This window comes from Pristis pectinata, chromosome 30 (genome assembly GCF_009764475.1).
Source record: "Pristis pectinata isolate sPriPec2 chromosome 30, sPriPec2.1.pri, whole genome shotgun sequence".
In the NCBI taxonomy this organism is placed as follows: domain Eukaryota; kingdom Metazoa; phylum Chordata; class Chondrichthyes; order Rhinopristiformes; family Pristidae; genus Pristis; species Pristis pectinata.
In genome coordinates this window covers 7,370,414-7,392,684 of record NC_067434.1, presented here as the reverse complement: position 1 = coordinate 7,392,684, position 22,271 = coordinate 7,370,414, and the positions used below count along the sequence as shown (strand labels likewise).

The window sequence follows — 22,271 nt, the reverse complement described above, 5'->3', positions numbered from 1 at the left end:
CTTCTGCCCGTACCTGATCCATATCCCTTCATTCCCTGCATATTCATGTGTCTAACAGCCTCTTAAACGCCACTATTGTATCTGCTTCCACTCCCTCCCGCCCCCCCCCCCGCCAGCCTGTTCCGGGTGCCCATCACTCTCCGTGCTTTTTCAAAATAAAAGCTTGTCACCCTCATGTCCTTTAAACTTTCCCCCGTCACCTTAAATGTTCTCTTGTACTTGACACTTCTACCCTAGGAAAAAGATTCTGACTGTCTAGGGAAGGGAGCAAAGTGTCAGAAATGGTCCCAGTGAATTTGAGTTGCACAGTGATAAAGTTGTTTGTTGCTCTAGATTCCAGCATCCGCAGTCTTTTGTGTCTCCATTTGCTTCTTCACATCCTACTGTCACCAGCTTTCACCATTTAATCAACTTTCACCCCCTGCCCCTTCCTTGCTTGTCCAACCTCCACAGTTGGATCAAAATCTGTTCGCCTCTTGACATCTAGTTCAGATGAAGGGTCATAGTTTTCTGGTTGTCTGTCACTAAGGAGATGCTGAAACCCTTACAGCTGGAGACTCCTGAAAAATGGGCTTCCAACTAACTTGCACTGTAAAGGATGCAAGCTTCACGTGAGACCACTGATCCTCCTAATCATAGGACTTGGGTCAGTGCAAGGTGGCAGCTACTGAATTGAATGGTGTTTGTGGGATGGGCAGCTCCTAAGCAAGTGACTATTAGTGGGAAGAGCCTCTCCACCTCCTCAGATACTTGCAGAGCTCTAGTTCAGACTTAGGCAGCTTTGCTCCCACAATGATGGTGGGTAATTACTCACTCAACTCTGTGAATCAGAATCAGATTTATTGTCACTGGCTTAAATGACGTGAAAGGTGTTGTTTTGCAGCAGGAGTACAGTGCAAAGACATAAAATTACTATAACTTACAAAAATAAATAGCACAAAAAAAGGGATAACAAGGTAGTGTTAATGGGTTCATGGACTGTTCAGAAATCTGATGGTGGAGGGGAAGAAGCTGGTTCTGAATCATTGAGTGTGGGTCTTCAGGCTTCTGTACCTCCTCCCTTAAGATAAGGTCTTTATTAGTGACATGTACATCAAAACACACAGTGAAATGTATTTCTTGCGTAGAGTTTTCTGGGGGGCAGCCCCCAAGTGTCGCCACGTTTCTGGTGCCAACATAGCATGCCCACAACTTCCTAACCTGTACATCTTTGGAACATGGGAGGAAACCCATGCAGACACGGGGAGAACATACAAACTCCTTACAGACAGCGGCGGGAATTGAACCCGGGTCACTGGAGCTGTAAAGCGTTACGCTAACCGCTGCAGTACTGTGCCTGCCCTCTACCCTGATGTTAGTAACGAGGAGAGGGCATGTCCCAAATGTTGTGGGTCCTTGGTGATTGAGGCCACCTTCTTGAGGCGCCGCCTCTTGAACATCTCACCCGACCCTTGCATCTGGCTCTGTTAAGTTGCACACAGCACCAACACTTTAGCAGTGGTGGTGATTGGAAGGAGGGGCCTTAACCAGGTCTCTGCAGAGCCATAATGCCCTCAGTAAAGCTGGCATCTCCTAGGAACCTCACTCTGTGGCAAACTGGTACAGGCTGTCAGTGGCAGTGTCCAAGGATCACAACGTCTTGGTTGGGACCCTTTTCCATTCCTCGATAGAGAAGCACCCCAAAATTAACTGAACCAGGAATCCCAACAAACTGAAGGAGAAGAAAGCACATTTGACTGTACAATCAGGGGAAAGAAAAATCAAAGGGAAGGGTTCAGTAGATACAGGCATTCCTGGAACTTTTGGCTCATTCATGTTCCTCACAGAATGAACACTTTAAAAATAAGGACATCTAAGGTAAGTTTTTATCCTAATTCATTGGTTTCACTTTGTTTTTGTTTTAGGATCATGGAAAATCTCCACGGCATTTCCTTACTTATTGCAAATAAAACAGCAAATACTACAGATTAAGCTGTTCCATTTAGACCATCTCACACACCCAATATACCATTCCCTCACTGGGTCTCACAAACTGACAGGCACTCCAATGCACCATTCCCCAAATGGGTACCACCTTTTTCTCAGGCGGTCCCTCAGGACTGAGGACGACTTGCTTCTGCTGTTTTGTGGGTTGTGAGATGGTGGGATCCGCTCATCTGTCACAGATGGGGCTGGAGATGCTTGGCAGGGTGGGGATTGGGTGTGATGTGTTCCGCTCCCACCACTTAAGCAGGGCTTCTGAATGCTACTGATGCATAGCCTCGAGATTGGAATTGGTTTATTATTGTGTACTGAGGTACAGTGAGAAGCTTGTCTTGCATACTGTCCATACAGATCAATTCATTGCACAGCGCACTGAGGTAGTACAAGGTAAAACAATAACAGAATGTAGAGTAAAGTGTTACAGTTACAGAGAAGGTGCAGTGCAGGCAGACAATAAGGTGCAATGTAGATACTTGGAAGAAAATTCTTCATTTAGTTAATACATCTTCAATGTGTCCCAGACACTCGTTGATACAGTTTAAGGTAGTCCACAGGACCCATATGTCCAAAGATGTTAGCTCATTTTTATAACCATATAAATCCTATATGTGATAGATGTAAATCGAATGTGGCTTCTTTGACACATATGTTTTGGTCCTGTCCTCTCCTGGAAAAATATTGGAAAGACATTTTTAACATTATTTCAAACGTATTGAAGATTGATTTACAACCTCACCCTATCACTGCAATTTTTGGATTACCAAGGATAGAGTCTGGCCATTTACCTGCTTCCGCTAACCGTATGATTGCCTTTGTTACATTAATGGCCAAATGATCCATTTTGCTTAAATGGAAGGATCCAATCCCCCCTACTACTTCAATGGTTTTCTCAAACTATATCATGTTTAAACTTGGAAAAAATTAGGAGTGGTACTGTTGATCCTTCACTTAAATTTGAAGATATTTGGAGTCCATTTATTCAATATTTTCACATGATGTAGATCCCCTTTCAATAACTTTCCAACTTGGAGGAACGGAGTTGACGACATAATATTGCTCTGTTTCTACTGAGAAATTTTAGCCCAGTTTTTTTTCCTCTTTTTTGTTTTTTTAAAAAAAAGTTTTTTTTGTTTAGTTTAGTTTATATTTTTTACAATTTTTCTTATTGATTTGGGTTTTTTTAAAATTTATATAATAAATCTTTTTTTTCCTTTCTTTTATATTATATTCATTTACTAAGAGATCGTTGGATCTACAGATTTTTTTATATTTTATTGTTCTTTATGATTATCTATGCCATGATTGTTATCCTGATCTCTTTGTATTACATGTACAAACATTGATGCTATATATCAATCTGTATTAATTTGAAAACTAATAAAAAGATTGAAAAAGAAACAAAAGAAAGGAAGAAAAAGGTGCAACGTCATAATGAGGTCAGTTGTGAGGTCATGAGTCCATCTTATCATACTAAGGAACCATTCAATAGTCTCATAACAGCAGGATAGAAGCTGTCTTTGAGCCTGGTGGTATGTGCTTTCAGGTTTTTGCCCGATGGGAGAAGCTCTTCATGACATCCTGAATGCTGCTCCTTCACTTTGAGCAGTATGAGCCAGAGGTTTCTAAGAGTCAGTGTGGTTGTTAGATTTCTTTAAGGAAGCTTTGGGCACATCTTTGAATCTTTTTTCATTGTCATCTCTTCACAGAGATTAGTTCCTTTGTAGACATTGAGTTTGTACTACTAGTGACTGCGCAATTATGAATCAAATGTACGACAGAGACAAATTTCTGTAGGTGGCCGGATTTGAGGTGGGTGTTCCACAGGGACACTGCAGTGTACCATTCCTTGCTGATAGGCTTACACATTGTGACAGGCGTCACAATGCGTCAATCTCTCACTAAGTATCTCAACAGCCAAATGTGGGGGGTGGGGGGGAGAGAAAAACATCACCATGTTAGCTGGAACACAATCTGCAGACCTTGGAAAGTGTCTGAGCAGTGTGCAGGTCAGTTGTAGAGTTGTCAGTTACCTCTCCTGATGCCAGGATCCATTTGTGCCTATTCTGAGCAAATTGCAAAATTTGGTTTCACTGGGAGTAAGTCGTGCTTATGAGCATTTTCACAGTAGGTGCACCAGTCATGAGATTGGTTAGCACTCTTCTGAGCACAATACACATGAGATCGTCATGAGATAACTCGTCACAGCCTCAGGGCATCATGTCATTGTTTGCGTGCTGCCTAGTCCCACCCATGCCTACATAAAGTGAAGCTGCAAGCTCCACACTACATGTGTCGTAGAGCAGTCTCATTTGAATTTGGATCACTGCATGATCGTTTGTTTTTCTCTCTATTGGAAGTGACACTTTCCTGGCATTAGGAGACCTAACTAGACAACTTCACAGGTGACTGAACATTGCTGTGACACTTCCTAAGGTCCGCAGGTTGTGCCCCAGTTAACAAGTCAATGCTTTTTCCACGTTTGGCTGTTGAGCTGCTTAGACCACTGGTGCCACAATAGTGACAAGACCGACACCTCTGTGTTACTGAATGCACCATTATGGGTACAACTGGTTACTCAGGGAGTCGGGGGCCTTCAGACAAGAAGTCCATTAGTGAAGAGCCTTCAGTGAGACTTGAAAGACCCGAACTCAGATTCAGGAACAGCTTCTTCCCCTCTGCCATCAGATTTCTGAACAGTCCATGAACACAACCTCGTTATTCGATTTTTTTTTGCACTATTTATTTATTTCTGTAACTTATAGTAATTTTTATGTCTTGCACTGTACTGCTGCCGCAAAACAAATTTCACCTCATGTCAGTGGTAATAAATCTGATTCTGACCACTTCCTACCTGGGCCTCTCTGAAGATTCACAATGCATTCACAAGCTCAGATTTTCCAAAGTTGTCACTGAGATGCATGACATTGTGCATCAAGACCTTCAGTCCTGTCCCTGTGATGAGACTCCTTTCTATTTCAAGGTAAAGGTCATCTTTTCACCTCTCCAGCCCCAAAATCCAACCAAAGTGGTGACAGCAGATCTTGGGCTGTCCCCTGAGTGCTCACTGCTGCATCAACAAGGTCACCCAGACACCATCTTCACAAAGAAATTAGTCCATCCATTTTGGAGTCAGAGTCACACAGCACGGAGACAGTGAGTCCTTGCAACACCCTGACGTTCCTGATGCCCATCAACCACCCATTTACACCAATCCTATACTGATCCCATTTTATTCTCCCCACATTCCCAGGAGTTTGGTTTTGGTATTGGTTTTTATTGTTACTTGTCCTGAGGTACAGTGAAAAACTCTTCTTGCATACAGTTCGTACAGAGTGCAGACACAGTGTGACACATTGAGCTAGTACAGATTGCATTGAGGTAGTACAGGTAAAAACAATAACAGAGTACAGAGTAAAGTGTCACAGCTACAGTGAAGTGCAGTGCAGGTAGACAATAAGGTGTAAGGTCATAACAAGGTAGATTGTGAGGTCAAGAGTCCATCTCATTGTATAAGGGAACCGTTCAATAGTCTTATCACAGTAGGATAGAAGCTGTCCTTGAGTCTGGTGGTATGTGCCCTCAGGTTCCTATATCTTCTAGAATCTACCACTCATCTACACTCTAGGGGCAACTTATAGTGGCCAATTAACCCACCGACTCCACATGTCTTTGAGATGTGGGATCAAACCAAAGCACCCAGAGGAAACCCATGTGGACACAGGGAGAATGTGCAAACTCCACGCAGACAGCACCAGTGGTCAGGACTGAAGCTGGGACACTGGCACTTGAGGCAGCGGTTCTACTAACTGCGCCATCGTGCTTTCAATGAGTCATCTGTGGCACTGGGATACGCCAGCACTGCTGACTACCCTTGAGTGCGGGCAGCTATTGAACACATTCGTGGTTGGTGGTGTTGTGGATAGTGTAGAAGGTTGCTGTAGGTTACAACAGGATATTGATAGAATGCAGACCTGGGCTGAGAAGTGGCTGATGGAGTTCAACCCGGATAAGTGTGAAGTGAAACGCTTCAGGAGATCGAATTCGAAGGCAGAATACAAGGTTAATGGCAGGACTCTTAGCAGTGTGGAGGAACAGAGGGATCTTGGGGTCCACGTCTATAGATCCCTCAAGGTTGCCACGCAGGTCGATAGGGTTGTTAAGAAGGCGTATGGAGCGTTGGCCTTCATTACTCAGGGTATTGAGTTCAAGAGCCATGAGGTGATGTTGCAGCTCTATAGAACTTGGTTAGACCACACTTGGAGGATTGTGTTCAGTTCTGGTCGCCTCATTATAGGAAGGATGTGGAAGCTTTAGAGAGGGTGCAGAGGAGATTTACCAGGATGCTGCCTGGATTGGAGAGCATCCTTATGAGGATAGGTTGAGTGAGCTAGGACTTTTCTCTTTGGAGAGAAGGAGGATGAGAGGTGACTTGATAGAGGTGTACAAGATGATGAGAGGCATAGACTGAATGGACAGAGACTTTTTCCCAGGGCGACAATGGCTAACATGAGGGGACATAATTTTAAGGTGATTGGAGGAAGATATAAGGGGGATGTCAGGGGTAAGTTTTTTACACAGAGAGTGGTGGGTGTGTGGAATGCACTCCCAGCAGAGGTTGTGGGGGTAGATACATTAGGAACATTTCTGAGACTCTTAGATAGACACATGAATGATAGAGAAATGGGCGGCTATGTGGGAGGGAAGGGTTGGATAGAGCAGGATAATATGTGGGCTGAAGGGCCTTTACTGTGCTTATATGTTCTATGTGTCCAGATGGACTCCTACAAAGAACCAGGACCTTCTCAACAACACCAAAGGTCTCCTCTCCCTCAAAGTGCAGCTTCTGTGGATCCCGAGCAGAACTTTCTCATGGTTAGGACTAAGGTTCTGCCACAGAAGGTTTGGACCAAAATCACGGGGCAGCTAATTGTTCAAAGTCACAAGAAAATCAACAAAGTCGTAGGAAGCACACACATGATGGAAAGCACTATTTTATAAAGAGATCATTGAAAGTGTTGTACATACAATTCGACCCACCGGTCCTGTACCTTTACTGGAGAGACTGACTCATGGCAGGAGAAGATCAGAGGCTAGAAATCCTGCAGCAAGTAACTCACCTCTAACTCAGCTCCTAACTCCCTAAAGCCTGTCTACCATCTGCAAGGCTCAGGTCAGGAGCTGTGGTGGAACACTCTCCACCTGCCTGGATGAGTGCAGCTTCAACAACACTCAAGAAGCTCATCACTGTACAGGACATTAGCAGCTCATTTGATAGGCACCCGATCCACAACCATTCACTCACTCCACCACTGACACTTGGTAGCAGCAGTTTGTACCATCTGCAGGATGCTCTGCAGCAACTCACCAAGACTCCTTAGCACCTTCCAAACCAACCACCTCTACCAGCTGGAAGGACAAGGGCAGCAGAAGCTCAGGGAACACCACCCCCTAGAAGTTGCCCTTCAAGCCACACGCCATCCTGACCTGGAAATATATCGCCGTTCCTTCACCGTAGCTGGGTCAAGATCCTGGAACTCCATCCCTAACAGCACTGTGGGTACACCCACACCTCAAGGACTGCTGTGGTGCAAGAAGGCAGCTCACCACCACCTTCTCAAGGGCAACTAGTGAAGGGCAACTAAATGCTGACTCAGCCTGCAAAGCCCACATCCCTTGAACGAATAAGAGAAAAGATGAGCTGAGGCAGGGTGGAGGCAAGCAGTGTTACCCAGATGGCAGCAGAAATAGTAGAGCCATTGGTTGAAAGTTTTCTAAAACTCACTGAGCTTCAGGAAGGTACCAGTGGACTGAAAAACTGCAAAGACAAAACTATAGTAAGGCATTTAACAAGGCCCCTCATGATAGGCTGATCCAGATGATTAAGATGCCTGGGATCCATGGCGACTTGGTAGATTGGATTCAAAATTGGCTTGGCCGTAGAAGACAGAGGGTAGTGGCGGAAGGGTGTTATTCTGACTCTCACCAGTCTTGTTCCACAGGCATCGTTGCTGGGGCCTCTGTTGTTTGTGATATATATCAATGATGGATGAAAATATAGATGGGTTGATTAGTAAGTTTGCAGATAACACAAAAAATGGACTTGTGGATAGTGAATATGGTTGTCAAAGGATACAGCAGGATTTAGATCAGTTACAGAAATGGGCAGAGAAATGGGAGATGGAGTTTAATCTGGGCAAGTGTGAGGTATTGTACCTTGGAGGTCAAATGTAAGGGGAAAGTATACAGTAAATGGTAGGATCCTTTGGAGCATTGCTGTACAGAGGGATCTTGGTGTCCAAGTCCATAGCTCCCAAAAAGTGCCAACACAAGTAGATAGGGTGGTAAAGAAGGCATATGGCATGGTTGCCTAAATTGGTCAGGGCATTGAGTATAAGAGTCAGGAAGTGATGTTGCATTTGTATAAAAGTTTTGTTAGGCTGCATTTGGAGTATTGTGTGCCATTCTGGTTGCCCCATTACAGGAAGGATGTAGAGGCTTTGGAGAGGGTGCAGAAGAGGTTCACCAGGACATTGCATGGATTAGAGAGTATTAGGTTTAAGGAGAGGTTGGACAAACTTGGATTGTTTTCTCTGTAGCATCAGAGGTTGAGGGGAGACCTGATAGAAGTTTATAAAATTATGAGAAGCATACGTAAGGTCGACAGTCAAAGTGTTTTTCCCATTGGTAGAGGGGGGTAAGTTTAAGGGAGATGTGGAGGGCAAGACAGCGAGTGGTGGGTACCTGGAATGGGCCACAGGGAAGGTGGTCGAAGCAGACATGATCGTGGTGTTTAGGAGGCCCACAGACATGCAGGGAATCGAGGGATAGGGATCATGTGCCGGCAGGTGGGATTAATTTCATTTGGCACCGTGGTTGGCACAGCAGCAGGCCCCGGAGGATACTGTTCTGTGTTTTATGTCTATATAGGCCAATCAGCTCAACATCTGTGGTTGGTAAGATGCTGGAGTCTCTAATCGAGGAAGAAACAGCAGGTCATTTAGAAAAGCTTAATACAACCAAATCAAATCAACATAGCTTTATGAAAGGAAAATTATGTTTGATAAGTTAGTTGGAATCCTTTGAGGATATAACAAGCAGGGTCATAGTCATAGAGTCATACAGCCTAGACATAGGTCCAATGGCCGACCTTATCCACTGTCGATCATCTAGTCCTTCTTAAATGTGTGAGAGTCTCTGCCTCCACTGCCCCCTCAGGCAGTGCGTTCCAGATTCCAACCACTTTCTGGGTGAAAATGTTCTTCCCCAACCCTCTCTAAACCTTTCACCCCTTACCCTAAACTTATGCCCTGTAGTTTCAGATATCTCTGTTATGGGGAAAGGTTTCCCACTATCTGCCCTACGTTCGTCCCACATAACTTTGTATCCGTCTGTCAGGTCCCCGCCTCAGCCTCTTCCGCTCCAGGGAAAACAAACCCAGCCTATCCAGTCTCTCCTCATAATAGAATCATTCCATCCCAGGCAACTGTGGACCCTCTGAAACATCTCCAGTGCAATTATGTCCTTCCTCTTGTGTGGCAACCAGTTCTGTACACAGCGCTCCAGCTGTGGCTTAACCAATGTTTGATAAAGTTGTACCATAACCTCCGTGGTCTTATATTCTATGCCCTGGCTAATGAAAGCAAGAATCCCATAAGCTTTCTTCACCACATTATCTACCTGTGCTGTCACCTTCGGGACTTCTTGGACTTGTACACAGAGGTCCTTCTCCTCGATACTCCCTGTGTATGTTCTACCCTTACAGTACTGGTTCACCCAAGGTGCCACACTTATCAGGATTAAATTCCACTGGGAGAAGGAAATAAGGCCAGGATCATCACCAGCTTCTGCAGGGTGGTGAGAAGGGTTCTGAACAGGAGGTCCCATTGACCCAGTGCCTTCAGGAAGCATCACTCTCTCGGTAACAACCACAGACAAGAAGCTCAGTACCATCCAGGACAAGCAACGCACTTGATTGGCATCCCAACACCACCCATGCATTCACTCCTCCACCACCAATGCACCATGGTTGCAATTTATCTGATTCACAGGATGTATTGTAAGATGCATTTTCAAGGCTTGTTCAGCAGTGCCTCTGATTGCTATCACCCAGCTGACACCTGGGCTTACCTTGACCAAGGTTCCATCCAAGGCTTGCTCCATATTGACTCGGATGGATGCCATTATTCCTTCTTTGTTTATTGTTGACAAATAAACGTCCTATCCGACAGCACCTTGGGAATAGCTACAGCGAGCAGACTGCTGTAGTTCAAGAGGCGAGACCTCACTGCTGCCTTTTCAAGTGTAAGTAAATGCTAGCATTTGCTCACATGTTTTCCCCCTTTTTTATTATGCACCTGTACAAGCTACAATTTGCATCCTCTGCTTTGATCCTCTGTAACCTGAGGGAATAATTTGTTCATTTCTGTCGCTCCCTGTCCAGCTCCTCCCCTCTCCGTGCAACCAATTCTTGCTACCAGGTATTTTGCTCCTAGCTAACAAGCAAGAGTCCACGGACAGAAACCTGTATGACACAGAAATCCTGGGTGGAGCTTGTCAGCTCCCTTAAGGTCTGGTGCACGATCCCAGCGCAGCCAAATCTGTTTGCTTTGCAGTTGTGATCGTTGTTGCCATTTGGTTTCACCAACCACACCTTGGTTAAAAGCATGGATCAGTTCAACCAGTTCGCATCCGACACAGCAAAGGCAGCGAATGAGAAAGGTAATTAATCTGTACAGAAATTAATGTTTCCTTGTTCTGTGCCTTCTTTGAATTTGTACACCTGAAAAATCCTATGTTTGATCTTTAGTAAGAACGTTTCCTGTAATAGGTTGATACGGACAAGTTGAGAAGAATTAAAAGCTTACTGATTATTGCATCTTTTTTACCTTAAGCTTGTGTATGTTCTTATGATAATCTGGTATTGAGATACTGCTAATTTCTACATATTTAGTTCATCAAATCCATTACAAAATGCTGAAAACTACACTGTGTTCTGGTTATGGGATATTGCAAATGACTTAATAATGACCTGTTAAACAAGGAGCTAAAACATATATTTACCAATACATTGCTGTATCAAGAATGAAATAGGTGGCAGGGTACCTTGCAATGAGGGTATCTGGACTCTGCAACAGGGCATATATAGATGGGTTGAATAAGTGGGCAAGAACTTGGCAAACGTAGTTTAATGGGGGAAAGTGTGAGCTCATGCACTTGGTAAGAAGGAGCTAATGGCGGATCATTATCTAAATGGAGAAAGGCTGCAAATGTGCAAAGTCGAAGGGATCTAAGTGTTCTTGTGCACGAATTGCAAGAAGGTAGCAGGTAGGTGCAGCGAGTGGTTAGGAAGGCAGATGGGCACGTTAGCCTTTATTGCAAGAGGGTTGGAGTTTAGAAGTAGAGAGGTATTGTTACAATTGGACAGGGCGCTGGTGAGGCCGCACCCGGGGTAATGTTTTGGTCCCGTACTTGAGAAAAGATATATGTGGAGGCAGTTTAATAGCTATTCAATCAGCTAATTCCTGGGATGAGAGGATTGTCTCATCAGGAGCAGCTAAAGAAATTAGCTCTATATTCTTTGGAGTTTGGAAGAACAGGGGATGATCCTATTGAAACATATAAGATCCTGAGGGAGCACGACAGGGTAGATGTCAGCATGTTTCCATTAGAGGGAGAGCCTCGAGCGAGGGGGCACAGTTACAAGATTGGGTGTGGTCATTTAAAATTGAGGTGCATAGAAACGTCTTCTGGCTGAGGGTGGTAAACCTCTGAATTCTCTGCCCACAGGGCTGTGAAGGCTGGATCATTGGAGATACTTAAAGAAGAAGCAGATAAATTTTAAATAATTGGGGAATCAAGGGCTGTGGGGAAATGGTACAGAAGGGGAGAAAGGGCAAATCAGCCATGATCATATGGAATGGTGGGCCAGGCTTGAGGGACCGAGTGGCCTACTCCTGCTCCTATTTTCTTGTGTTCTTATAACATATTACATTGTCAAATATATGAAAGCTACAAAGGACAGCATAATCTGAAGATATTATTTGTAGGTTTCAAGTATTGTAGCAACAATTTCCAGTAACTCAAACTCGGAAACACTAAATTGACACTTTCTCTATTACTTGTATTACATCATCTGAATTATATAATCATTCAAATCCTTTTAGCTCAATATTTTGCCATGAGTTGTCTGTAGAGGACTTTTACATTGCACGTAAAGAACATTACCATGTTTCACTGACAAGAATGAGAATTTATTATTGTCTTGAGAGATGCAAAATAGATTAATGTTACCGGTGGGTTATGGCAGACTGTGGCAGGCTAACTTATTAGAGATGTGTGATAAATAAATGTGTTCTGGCAAGGGTGAGTTGTGGTGAAGTGTGTGTCATGCAAGAGGTGTGGACTACGTGAAAGTGTGTTAGATCGAGGGGTCCGATCTACATAAAATACTGCAAAACAGATGTTTCTCTAAGTGAATGTTCTTGAGTTGAGGTGCAGGTAAATTAGACAAATAAAGCCAGCAGTGATGGGATATTACAGAGTATTGGAGTAAGAGGCTTTGATGTATATCAATGTATTAGATTTAGGAGTAAGATGTATATCTGAGTATCAGAGATAGAAAGGTGTGGGGTTTGTTGCAGGCTGTTGGAGGGGAGGGCATTGGAGGGGAGGGTGTGGGGTTTGTCGGAGGGCGTTGGAGGGGAGGGCATTGGAGGGGAGGGTGTGGGGTTTGTCGGAGGGTGTTGGAGGGGAGTGTGTTGGAGGGGAGTGTGTTGGAGGGGAAGGTGTGGGTTTGTCGGAGGGTGTTGGAGGGGAGTGTGTTGGAGGGGAGGGCATTGGAGGGGAGGGTGTGGGAGGGGAGGGTGTGGGAGGGGAGGGTGTGGGGTTTGTCGGAGGGTGTTGGAGGGGAGTGTGTTGGAGGGGAGGGCGTTGGAGGGGAGTGTGTTGGAGGGGAGGGTGTGGGGTTTGTCGGAGGGCGTTGGAGGGGAGTGTGTTGGAGGGGAGGGCGTTGGAGGGGAGGGTGTGGGAGGGGAGGGTGTGGGGTTTGTCGGAGGGTGTTGGAGGGGAGTGTGTTGGAGGGGAGGGCGTTGGAGGGGAGTGTGTTGGAGGGGAGGGTGTGGGGTTTGTCGGAGGGCGTTGGAGGGGAGTGTGTTGGAGGGGAGGGCGTTGGAGGGGAGGGTGTGGGAGGGGAGGGTGTGGGGTTTGTCGGAGGGTGTTGGAGGGGAGTGTGTTGGAGGGGAGGGTGTGGGGTTTGTCGGAGGGCGTTGGAGGGGAGTGTGTTGGAGGGGAGGGCGTTGGAGGGGAGGGTGTGGGAGGGGAGGGTGTGGGGTTTGTCGGAGGGTGTTGGAGGGGAGTGTGTTGGAGGGGAGGGTGTGGGGTTTGTCGGAGGGCGTTGGAGGGGAGGGCTTTGGAGGGGAAGGTGTGGGTTTGTCGGAGGGCGTTGGAGGGGAGTGTGTGGAATCTACTAGTGAAGGGTGTGATTGCAGTGAGTCAGGGAGAAGGGTGTGGATTATAGTAGGGTTGGTTAGAGAGAAGATTTCTGATGTAGGCGATTAGAGTGAAGGGTCCGGGGTGGGCAATCAGCAGTGACTGCCTGAATTGCTGAGTGTCCATTTCTACCTGCAGGGAAACAAGCGGAGGGAGCAGCGAAGCAGACCACTGGCCAGGTGCAGCAGGTCATCGAGCAGGGTACAGACGAACCTCTCCTCCCTTTTCTTGTGCTGCTTGTTTTGCTGAAAGTGTTTTCATGGCTCAGTCCCCTCCAGCACTCACTGTCTTCTTACAATAGGCACCTTCTGCAGCAAAGACCCACAGGGACCTGGCTCCACGCCAGTTCTGAGGAGATGAGCCATGGTTTCCCAGTCGGGACTTGCTTTTGGTATATCCTCCCCTTGCAGAGCAAACTTTGGATCAGAGACTTCTTAACGTATGTCAGTCGGGTGAAAGGACCAGAATCAAATTTTGTCTCTCCACAGGCATCAGATGGAATAACGGACCATCAACCGCTGCCTCTCCCACTCTGAACATTGTCTTTTACATTTCCCCTTTAAACAGAAAATGTGCTGAAATGGTACAGGTTATACCTCTTACCTTATTCAGTTTACTTTCCCACCTTCATCCTTCCAAAGCTTCCCTACTTGCCCCCTTAAAGGAGGAGCAGTGTTACCTCTCCCGGTCCTGAGCCCTCAGGAAGAGGGCTGCTCATCTATGATCAACACCCCTGTTTGTCCTGCCCCACCCAGATCCCACTGTAGTTGAGGCCGGCAGCCTCAGGAATTTCAGGAATGAATTGCAACCATTTCCTCTTCCACTGGCACTCAGAATGCATTTATATTGGCTGAAGATGATTTGTGCTCAGGAACATTTGTATTCAGCTGATCCTGAGATCTTCTGGGCACAGACTCCAACAGTGACAATAACAACCTCCATTTACATTGCCATTTAATGACTGAGGCAAATTCCGAGAATTCTCAGCTGCCTATTGCGAACAATACTTCACTGCAATGTTTCCTGCACTTACAGCACTGGGGAGGTTTCCAACCCTACTGCTTCTCAAATATGTAGGATGCTCAGTGAGAGGCAACTGGCAACGTAGCCCAGGGTTTTCCCACTGCCCCAGGAGGTGGAGACCCAGACCAGGCTTTCCCCGGCTTCTTGTAAATTACCAGGGACTTTGAGACAATCTGAGAGTTCTCCAGTATGTTAATTCTGGGATTCTGATTCCCCTGAATTGGAACTGCTGTTGAAAGAACAGTTTAGATTGGAGCAGTGTAACGCTGACATGCTGTGCTGAGATGAACTGCTCCTGTGCCAAATGCAATAGTGACCATTAAGTGGACAATAAAAAAGTACATTTGATTGATTATGTGAATTTGTTCTTTCAGCTATTGATCAGGGTGCTGACGCTTTGAAAAAAGCAGGGACCAATGTGGTTAACAATGCGGCCAAAAGCGTACCTGGTTTCGGAAAGTGATCTGTCATCTCCAACTGGAAGTTCATCTTTGCAGTTTATCTGCAAGGCTCATGTTTGGAAAGAAATTTGTCCCTTTAACTGAATAAAATGTCTCGTTAAAATAACTCACTGTTCAGCTTTTACACAACCATGCATTGATTTTATAGCCACTTATTGTAATGCTGCTAGCTAATTTACTTGTATTTTTGTAGCATCTGTTACAGTTATGCTACCTTTATGCACACATCATTTATGTGTGTGTGTGTATGTGTGTGTGTGTGTGTGTGTGTGACTGTTATATGTTTGTTAGTCTATATATGTGTTTCATTGAAACTGTGTGCGATAAGCGTATGTGTATGTGAGATCATACATGTATGGTTGAGCCTGTATAAGCATTCATGAGTGTGCGCCTGGTGTGTGTGTGTGTATGTATGTGTGTGGCATGGGTATGGTGTGTGTGTGTGTGTGTGTGTGTGTGTGTGTGTGTGTGTGTGTGTGTGTGTGTGTGTGTGTGTGTGTGTGTGTGTGTGTGTGGCCTTGCATTCAAAATCCACTAGATGAAGGTTTCCACTACACTGCCCTCTGACAATAAAGGTTCACAGATCTTTCCCATAATTGAGAAGCTACCTCTCGGTTGACATCAACGGTGAAATTCACCAAAGTCTTCAATGCACCAGTGCACTGCCTTTGGTCAACTGAGGAAAAGGGTATTTGAATATCATGAGGTCTGTCCTGGCACAAAACTCATGGCCTACTGGGCAGCAACGACCGCTTCTCTCCGATGTGCTTCTGAGACCTGGGCTACCTATAGTCTGCACCTCGACTCACTGGAAAGATACCAGCGGCACTGGCTCCATAAACATGGAGCACAGACAGTGCAGCAAGAAAAAGGCCCTTCGGCCCACTATATCTGTGCTGAACATGATGCCAAATTAAACTAATCCCTTCTGCCTTCACATGATCCACATCCCTCCATTCCCTGCATGTTCATGTGCCTGTCTAAAAGCCTCTTGAATGCCACTATCGTATCTCCTTCCACCACCACCCCTGGCAGCGCACTCCAGGCACCCACCGTTCTCTGTGTAAAAAAACTTGTCCTTCAAATTCACTGGAAGGTAAGTGAAGGAACATTAGCATCCTCACCAGGCCAACAGCCCCAACACAAGGTCCTGGTTACTCTCTGTCAACTATGATGAACAGACCGTGTTGTTTAAAAGAAATTCATGAGGTTAATTCTTAGGACAAAAAGTTGTCCCATCTCGAGCGGTTAAAGAAATTAGATCCATATATATTCTTTGGAGTTTCGAAGAATGAAGGGTGATCTTATTGAAACATCCTGTTAAGGCAGGAGAGAGTAGATGCAGAGATGTTTCCACTAGTGAGGGAACCTGGAACAGATTAGAGGCTGGTTATTTAAACTTCTCCTTGTAAAGTCTCCTTGTGTATCTCTGGAATTCTTTACCTGGGAGGGTTGTGGAGGCTGGCTCATTGGGAGTAGCAAGAAGGTATGGAGAACTGGCACAGAAGAGGAGGTGAGACCTGGGGCAGATCAGCCATGACCACGTTAACTGTCAGGGCAGCTTGAGAGGTGGGGTGGTCTAACACTGTTCCTGCTTACTTCTGTTCCTATGTTTTCATGCCTAACACTAGCCTCTCAAAACTGCCATTCTATTCTGAGCTCTGTCATGGAAGAGGTTACCAGATGGAGAGAGGACAAGATCCAAGGATGTGGTCAAAGCCTCCCTGAGAAAATTCAACACCCCCCTGGCTCCTGGGAACCTCTGGCCCATGACTGCTCAGAGTGGTGAAGGAGTACTTGCGATGGTATTGAGCATCTCGAGTCCATGCACCGAGAGCACACAGAAGGCCTGCGTAAGCAATGGAAGAAGTGCACCACTCCACAAACCAGCCATTCTATGAGGCACCTCCAGCCTCATCTGTAGAGGAGTCTGCAGTTCCCACAGTGGCCTCATCAATCACCTCAGGTCTCACAGAATTGGAGTGGAAGCAAGTCAACTCAGATCGTCAGGGACTACCTGAGAAGAAGAGTTTAAAAATACGTGTGTATGGGTGTGAGTCAAGTGAAGTCAAATCAAGTTTATTGTCATATGCACAAGTACAGTGAGGTACAGGTACAATGAAAAACTTGCTTGCAGCAGCATCGCAGGCATAGAGATTCAGACAACACACAAAACATAAATTATACGTAAATTATATGAGATAGTGAGGACAAAGACCGTCCAAAACAAGACATTAGTGCAAAAAAATGTGTAAGAGGTGGTCTGTAGTGTTCCATCGCTGAGGTAGGGTTAGGGTTGTGCAGCTCAGTTCAAGAACTTGATGGTTGTAAGAAAGTAGCTGTTCCTGAACCTGGTGGTGTGGGACTTCAGGCTTCTGTACCTCCTGCCTGATTGTAGTTGCGATGCTTTCAATGGTGGAGAGGTCTGTGCCCGTGATAAACCAGACTGTGTCCACAACTCCCTGCAGCCTCTTGTGTTCTGTTGTTGGAATTGCTGTACCAGGCCATGATGTAACCAGTCAGAGTACTTTCAACAGTGCGTCTGTAGAGGTTAGCGTATTTGGTGACATGCCAAATCTCTGTAAGCTTCTAAGAAAGTGGAGACGTTGGCGTGCCTTCTTCATGATTGCATCCATGTGCTGGGCCCAGGACAGGTAATAATGCCCAGGAATTTGAAGCTGCTAACTCCCTTCACCTCTGACCCACCAATGAGAACTGGCACCTGGTCTCCCCTCTTCCCCTTTCTGAAGTCAATATGACTTCAATATTGTGAGAGGGAGAGAGAATGTGTGTGTTGTGTGTGTTTATGTGACTGCTTGGCTGAAGCAGAAACTGTTGTCAGTTACCCTTTTTCCCCACTGATTCAAAATAGTATTATGTTTGTATTTGACTGCTGCAGAACTGGGAGTGGAGATTAATCTTTGCTGATAGACAAAGGAGACTTAGTTTCATTGGCTAATTTATTTAAGTTAGCCTGAGGCAGTAGTTAATTAATTTTTATTAGTTTGAATGGCAAATAACCTAACTTAATCATTTGGGAGTGGGGTCCATTTAGCTTAATAATGTGAATTTTTAAGTAAAGGTTTTAGGGGTGGTGAAAGAATTAGGATTACTGCTAGAGCAGTACGGGTAAAGAGGCGGGTTTAAATATTAACATAGTACATTGTGCAAGTGTTGACCTGATATTTGTGTAACTACCTCTGTGTTGTTACTGGAAGTTTGCTCACTGAACGTATTATGGATTGCTTGGCACAGATACGGTGGGAAGTGCTGATGGGAAAAACGCTATTCCTTTGTCCATTACTCAGGATAGCGCAATACTTTGGGTTGTTACATACTCCTTGGCACTCAGCATGCTAGGCTAAGATGCATATTTGTCCACAAACACATAAACGTCCATGGTGTATGCACATTGACATGAACAAGTGAACACAAGCATTCAAATAGATGTACATAAATGTGCACAGGGATGCCGGCACTGAAATAAACACAATATAGAACACACGTGCACATGTACACATGTACACATGGACATGAATATGTAAACCCATTTGAACTGACGTATTACTGAACACAGGCACACACAATTATAGGGGTATACAGAAATATGCACACTGTACACACAAATGTGTGTGCCCATACAAATATATACTGTCACCTAAATACATGTATGTGCACTTTTAGTTATAAATATATTCACGGTGCACACAATTATTCACAGGTGCTGCTGCAGGTACCTTTGGATGCACATATACAGATAACTCTGGAGACAGGTACAAGTGCAGAGTAACATTGTAAGTGGGTGTAGCCCCATAGGGCTGGTTCCTGCTCTCTGCAAACACAGACAAGCTGGAGAGGCTTCATATTGGACGGAGACTCTCACAGTGACCCAAACACATTTAGATTGTATGTGTGATCCCCAGATAGATATATGGATGCTGGTTGGCCTGGGCATTAGAAGTGACTGCAGAGGGCTAGAATGAATAGACAAAGAAATGGGTTCAAATGAGACAGCGCAGGTACAAGAGGTTGCACCGCAGCAACACAATGCCTTTGACAGTGTAGCTTCAACCATCAGTAACCAGGAGCGGCGACTCACAGTTTCATGCAGTCACAGCTTTGCAGTAGGAGATGAGCAGGAGGTCCCACAACATGCTGGCATTTAAACTCTGAATGACTGCAGACATGTCCCAAACATACAGGCATCCAACACCTCCACCTCAGTGGTTGGAGCCCGTCTGCACACACTTGAATGGGTGGAGATGCTAATGGGGGGAGCTACTAATAACTATGAAAGAGCAGTCCTGCTCCTGGTGATATGAATTGGGATTTCATCTTTCTTCAGCCCATCAAAGCCTTTAGAGCAATCGCATCAATCCTGTTCCCCACTAATTGTCTTGTAACCTAGTCTCTCACACATGCCCATCCCCTGTTCCCTGATTCTCCTACTACACACCTACACCAGGGGCAATTACAGCGGCCAATTAACCGACCAATCAGCACGTCTTTGCGACTTGGAAGGAAACCGGAGCATCCTGAGGAAACCCACACAGTCACAGGGAGAACTTTCAAACCGCACACAGACAGCACCTGAAGTCAGGATTGAACCTGGGTCACTGGATCTGTGAGGCAGTACCTCTGCCTGCTGCACCATCATGCCACCCTGTTGGAAGCAGAGGGCTCTACTAAGTACAAATGGTGCATCCCATTATAAATCCATGAAAGCCCCGGCCCTAATAAATAAACAATGTCTTACCAGCCTTGGGGTTGGCTGCATACATTTAATTTTGTGACATTTTACAGGTTGAAGAGAGGTTGGATGTAAAAAACAAAGCTCAGGAAGTTCTGTGGAGATGAGTAGGAGAGTCAGGTAAAGGATGGACATGGAGTCACATAGTCTGTTTAGCAGAGACCCAGGCCACTTGGCTTAAAGTGGCCAAGCTCCATGCAATCCTCTGCTCACCCTCTCAACCATCTTCCATCCTCAATCATGTTTGCCACGAATATGTGCTCAACCACCCTTTGTTTTCCAACCAGTCTCATTAAGCGAGTTTCTCTGAATTCCTATTGGACTTATCAATGAAGATCCCCTAATTCCGTCCATGGCTCTGGTCTCACCCGCTAGTGGAAAGTGCTCCTCCTCACCCGGTTGATCTAACTCTTACCTCTTCTCAAGGACCCATCAGTGCACTCCTGCTGTTCTCACTCAGAGAGATTAAAAACCACAACCTTTCCCTGCTGGTCTCATCCTTGTAAATCACTTTTGTACTTGCACCTTCTCCAATGCCTTTTCGTGATCATGTAGGAGGGAACTGATCACTTTCCAAGTGTGGCCTGTCCAAGATTTTACTCCAGCTTAACCAGTCCACGAACCCATGAACACGACCTCTTTCTCCCTTTTTGTTTTGCACTATTTATTTATTCTGTAATTTATATTAATTTTATGTCTTGCACTGTACTGCTGCCACAAAACAACAGATTTCATGACATAAAAGTCAGTGATAATAAACCTGATTCTGATAAACTTTCTGCTTTTTTTTTCAACTGAGTCTCTTTGGAAGTGAAATCGGAGGCGCGATTTGCCTTTTTCTATTGTCGCTGAGTTGTGGCGATGTTTTCAGTTATTACCTGATTCTTGGAACAGCGTGTGTTTGGATTGTTATTTGAAGGAGGGTGTGAATCTGCTGGTGATGTTCACTTTACCTCCATGAAACAACTGAAGGTGTGGGAGAGGGATCACTTAATGCCTTGAAGAAGACACATTTAAAACTCAGAGCTACAACTTTCGCCACCACTTACAAAGCCCTGACGGTCCTGGAAACATTTTGCAAAGCTTGGGGAGGGCATATGCAAAGTTCCATCACACTGTCCTTTGCAAACCCACCCTGCAGCATGGCAGCAGAATTGCATTCAAATGGTGCATTCAAAACCACAAGGCCCAGCGTCCACTCCCTTGAAAACCATATAATTCATGAGAACTTTGACAAGAGAAACAGCCACAGAAAGGATCTATAAGCTGGATTAATGGTAAGGTACCTTCAGCAGCAGACATCCAAGGAAACAGGTTTCCATTTTTCAACACCACTTGTTTGGCTGAAGTGTTACTGTTTCTTAACCAAATTCCATATTCCACCTTGGATTTCCATGAACCTTAGGTTAGTCAGAAGTCTTTCAAGTCAAAGGGTTTTCTCAAAGCCAAGATTAACTCTAACATAGCGATTTTTTTTCTCTGTAACATTCTTAAACTCAAATCTATGAGGCAGGATCTTGCAATTTTCTTTTTACTTTGACTGTGCAGGTGGGTTTCAAAGAAAAAAGATGTGTGAACACTGCACAGCCAGGCAGTATTTCTTTAGATATTAGTGACAGGTTAGTTTACTGTTCTTAACCCTCCATCCCACTACCACTCTGTCCTCTCTGTCTTTCGTCTCTACCACTGTTCCAAGGAAGCCCAATATAGTTCGAGGAACAGCATCTCATCTTCCGGCAAGGCACATTATAGTCCTCAGAACTCGACATTGAATTCAACAACGTCAGATATCCAACCTTTCCAGTTTGTATCAGAAATGGGCCGTTCTAATTAAAGCTCATCCAGCTGTAACATTAACTCTCACTGTCTCTCTTGGTTGCCATCTTATCACAGACATTCGCTTTATTCTCTCTTTCCCTGTTCCTTTCCTAACTTTTTTTGGTTCTGTGCAAAGTTTAACTCTGTTTCTTACTCCACAGATGCCGCCTAACCTGTTGAGTATTCCCAGTGTTTTCTGTACTTATTTCAGTTCACAGCTCTTGTCCTCACTGGTTCCTGATACTGTCTTCGTTTCGGGATTCATAGGAACAGGAGACCTTTAATTCTGTTCCAACACTTAATTAGCTCAGGGTTGATCTGTACCTTATGTCCATTCGCCAGCTATTGTGTGGTACTCTAGGACTAACCTGTGGAGTGCAGTTTCTATATCATGTTGTGAACTTAGCCCAGCTTCAGTTTCTGGATGAAGTAATTCAATAATTCAAAAGGTTACTTAAACTGGGGCACTTCTCCAAAGTTGGAGATGAAGCACATGGTTGACAGAGTGTAGGGAACCTCATTCCACATTGTATTAGACCTGAAGGTACATAATTGACCAGTAGACTTGTACACATCATCCTAAATTCTATCTGAGGTGATTGTGTGGATAGGACAACATCGAGGGAATATGTCTGTGCCACACCTGAACAAAAAGGAAACAATTCAATGATGCTGAATCGTTTATGAAATAAAAGTGATTTTAACGGTATGATTGACTGATTAATTCACAGCCTTAAATAGCTGTGATC

At 45.0% G+C, this 22,271-nt stretch overlaps 1 long non-coding RNA gene across 1 annotated transcript; it reads left to right on the top strand.

The window, feature by feature from the left end:
• The first annotated feature begins 10,533 nt into the window (after window positions 1-10,533).
• LOC127584716 (uncharacterized) lies at window positions 10,534-15,060 on the top strand. Its single transcript, XR_007958425.1, has 3 exons — window positions 10,534-10,701; window positions 13,609-13,671; window positions 14,868-15,060. It is a non-coding gene; the product is annotated as an uncharacterized LOC127584716 (long non-coding RNA).
• Window positions 15,061-22,271: the final 7,211 nt, after the last annotated feature.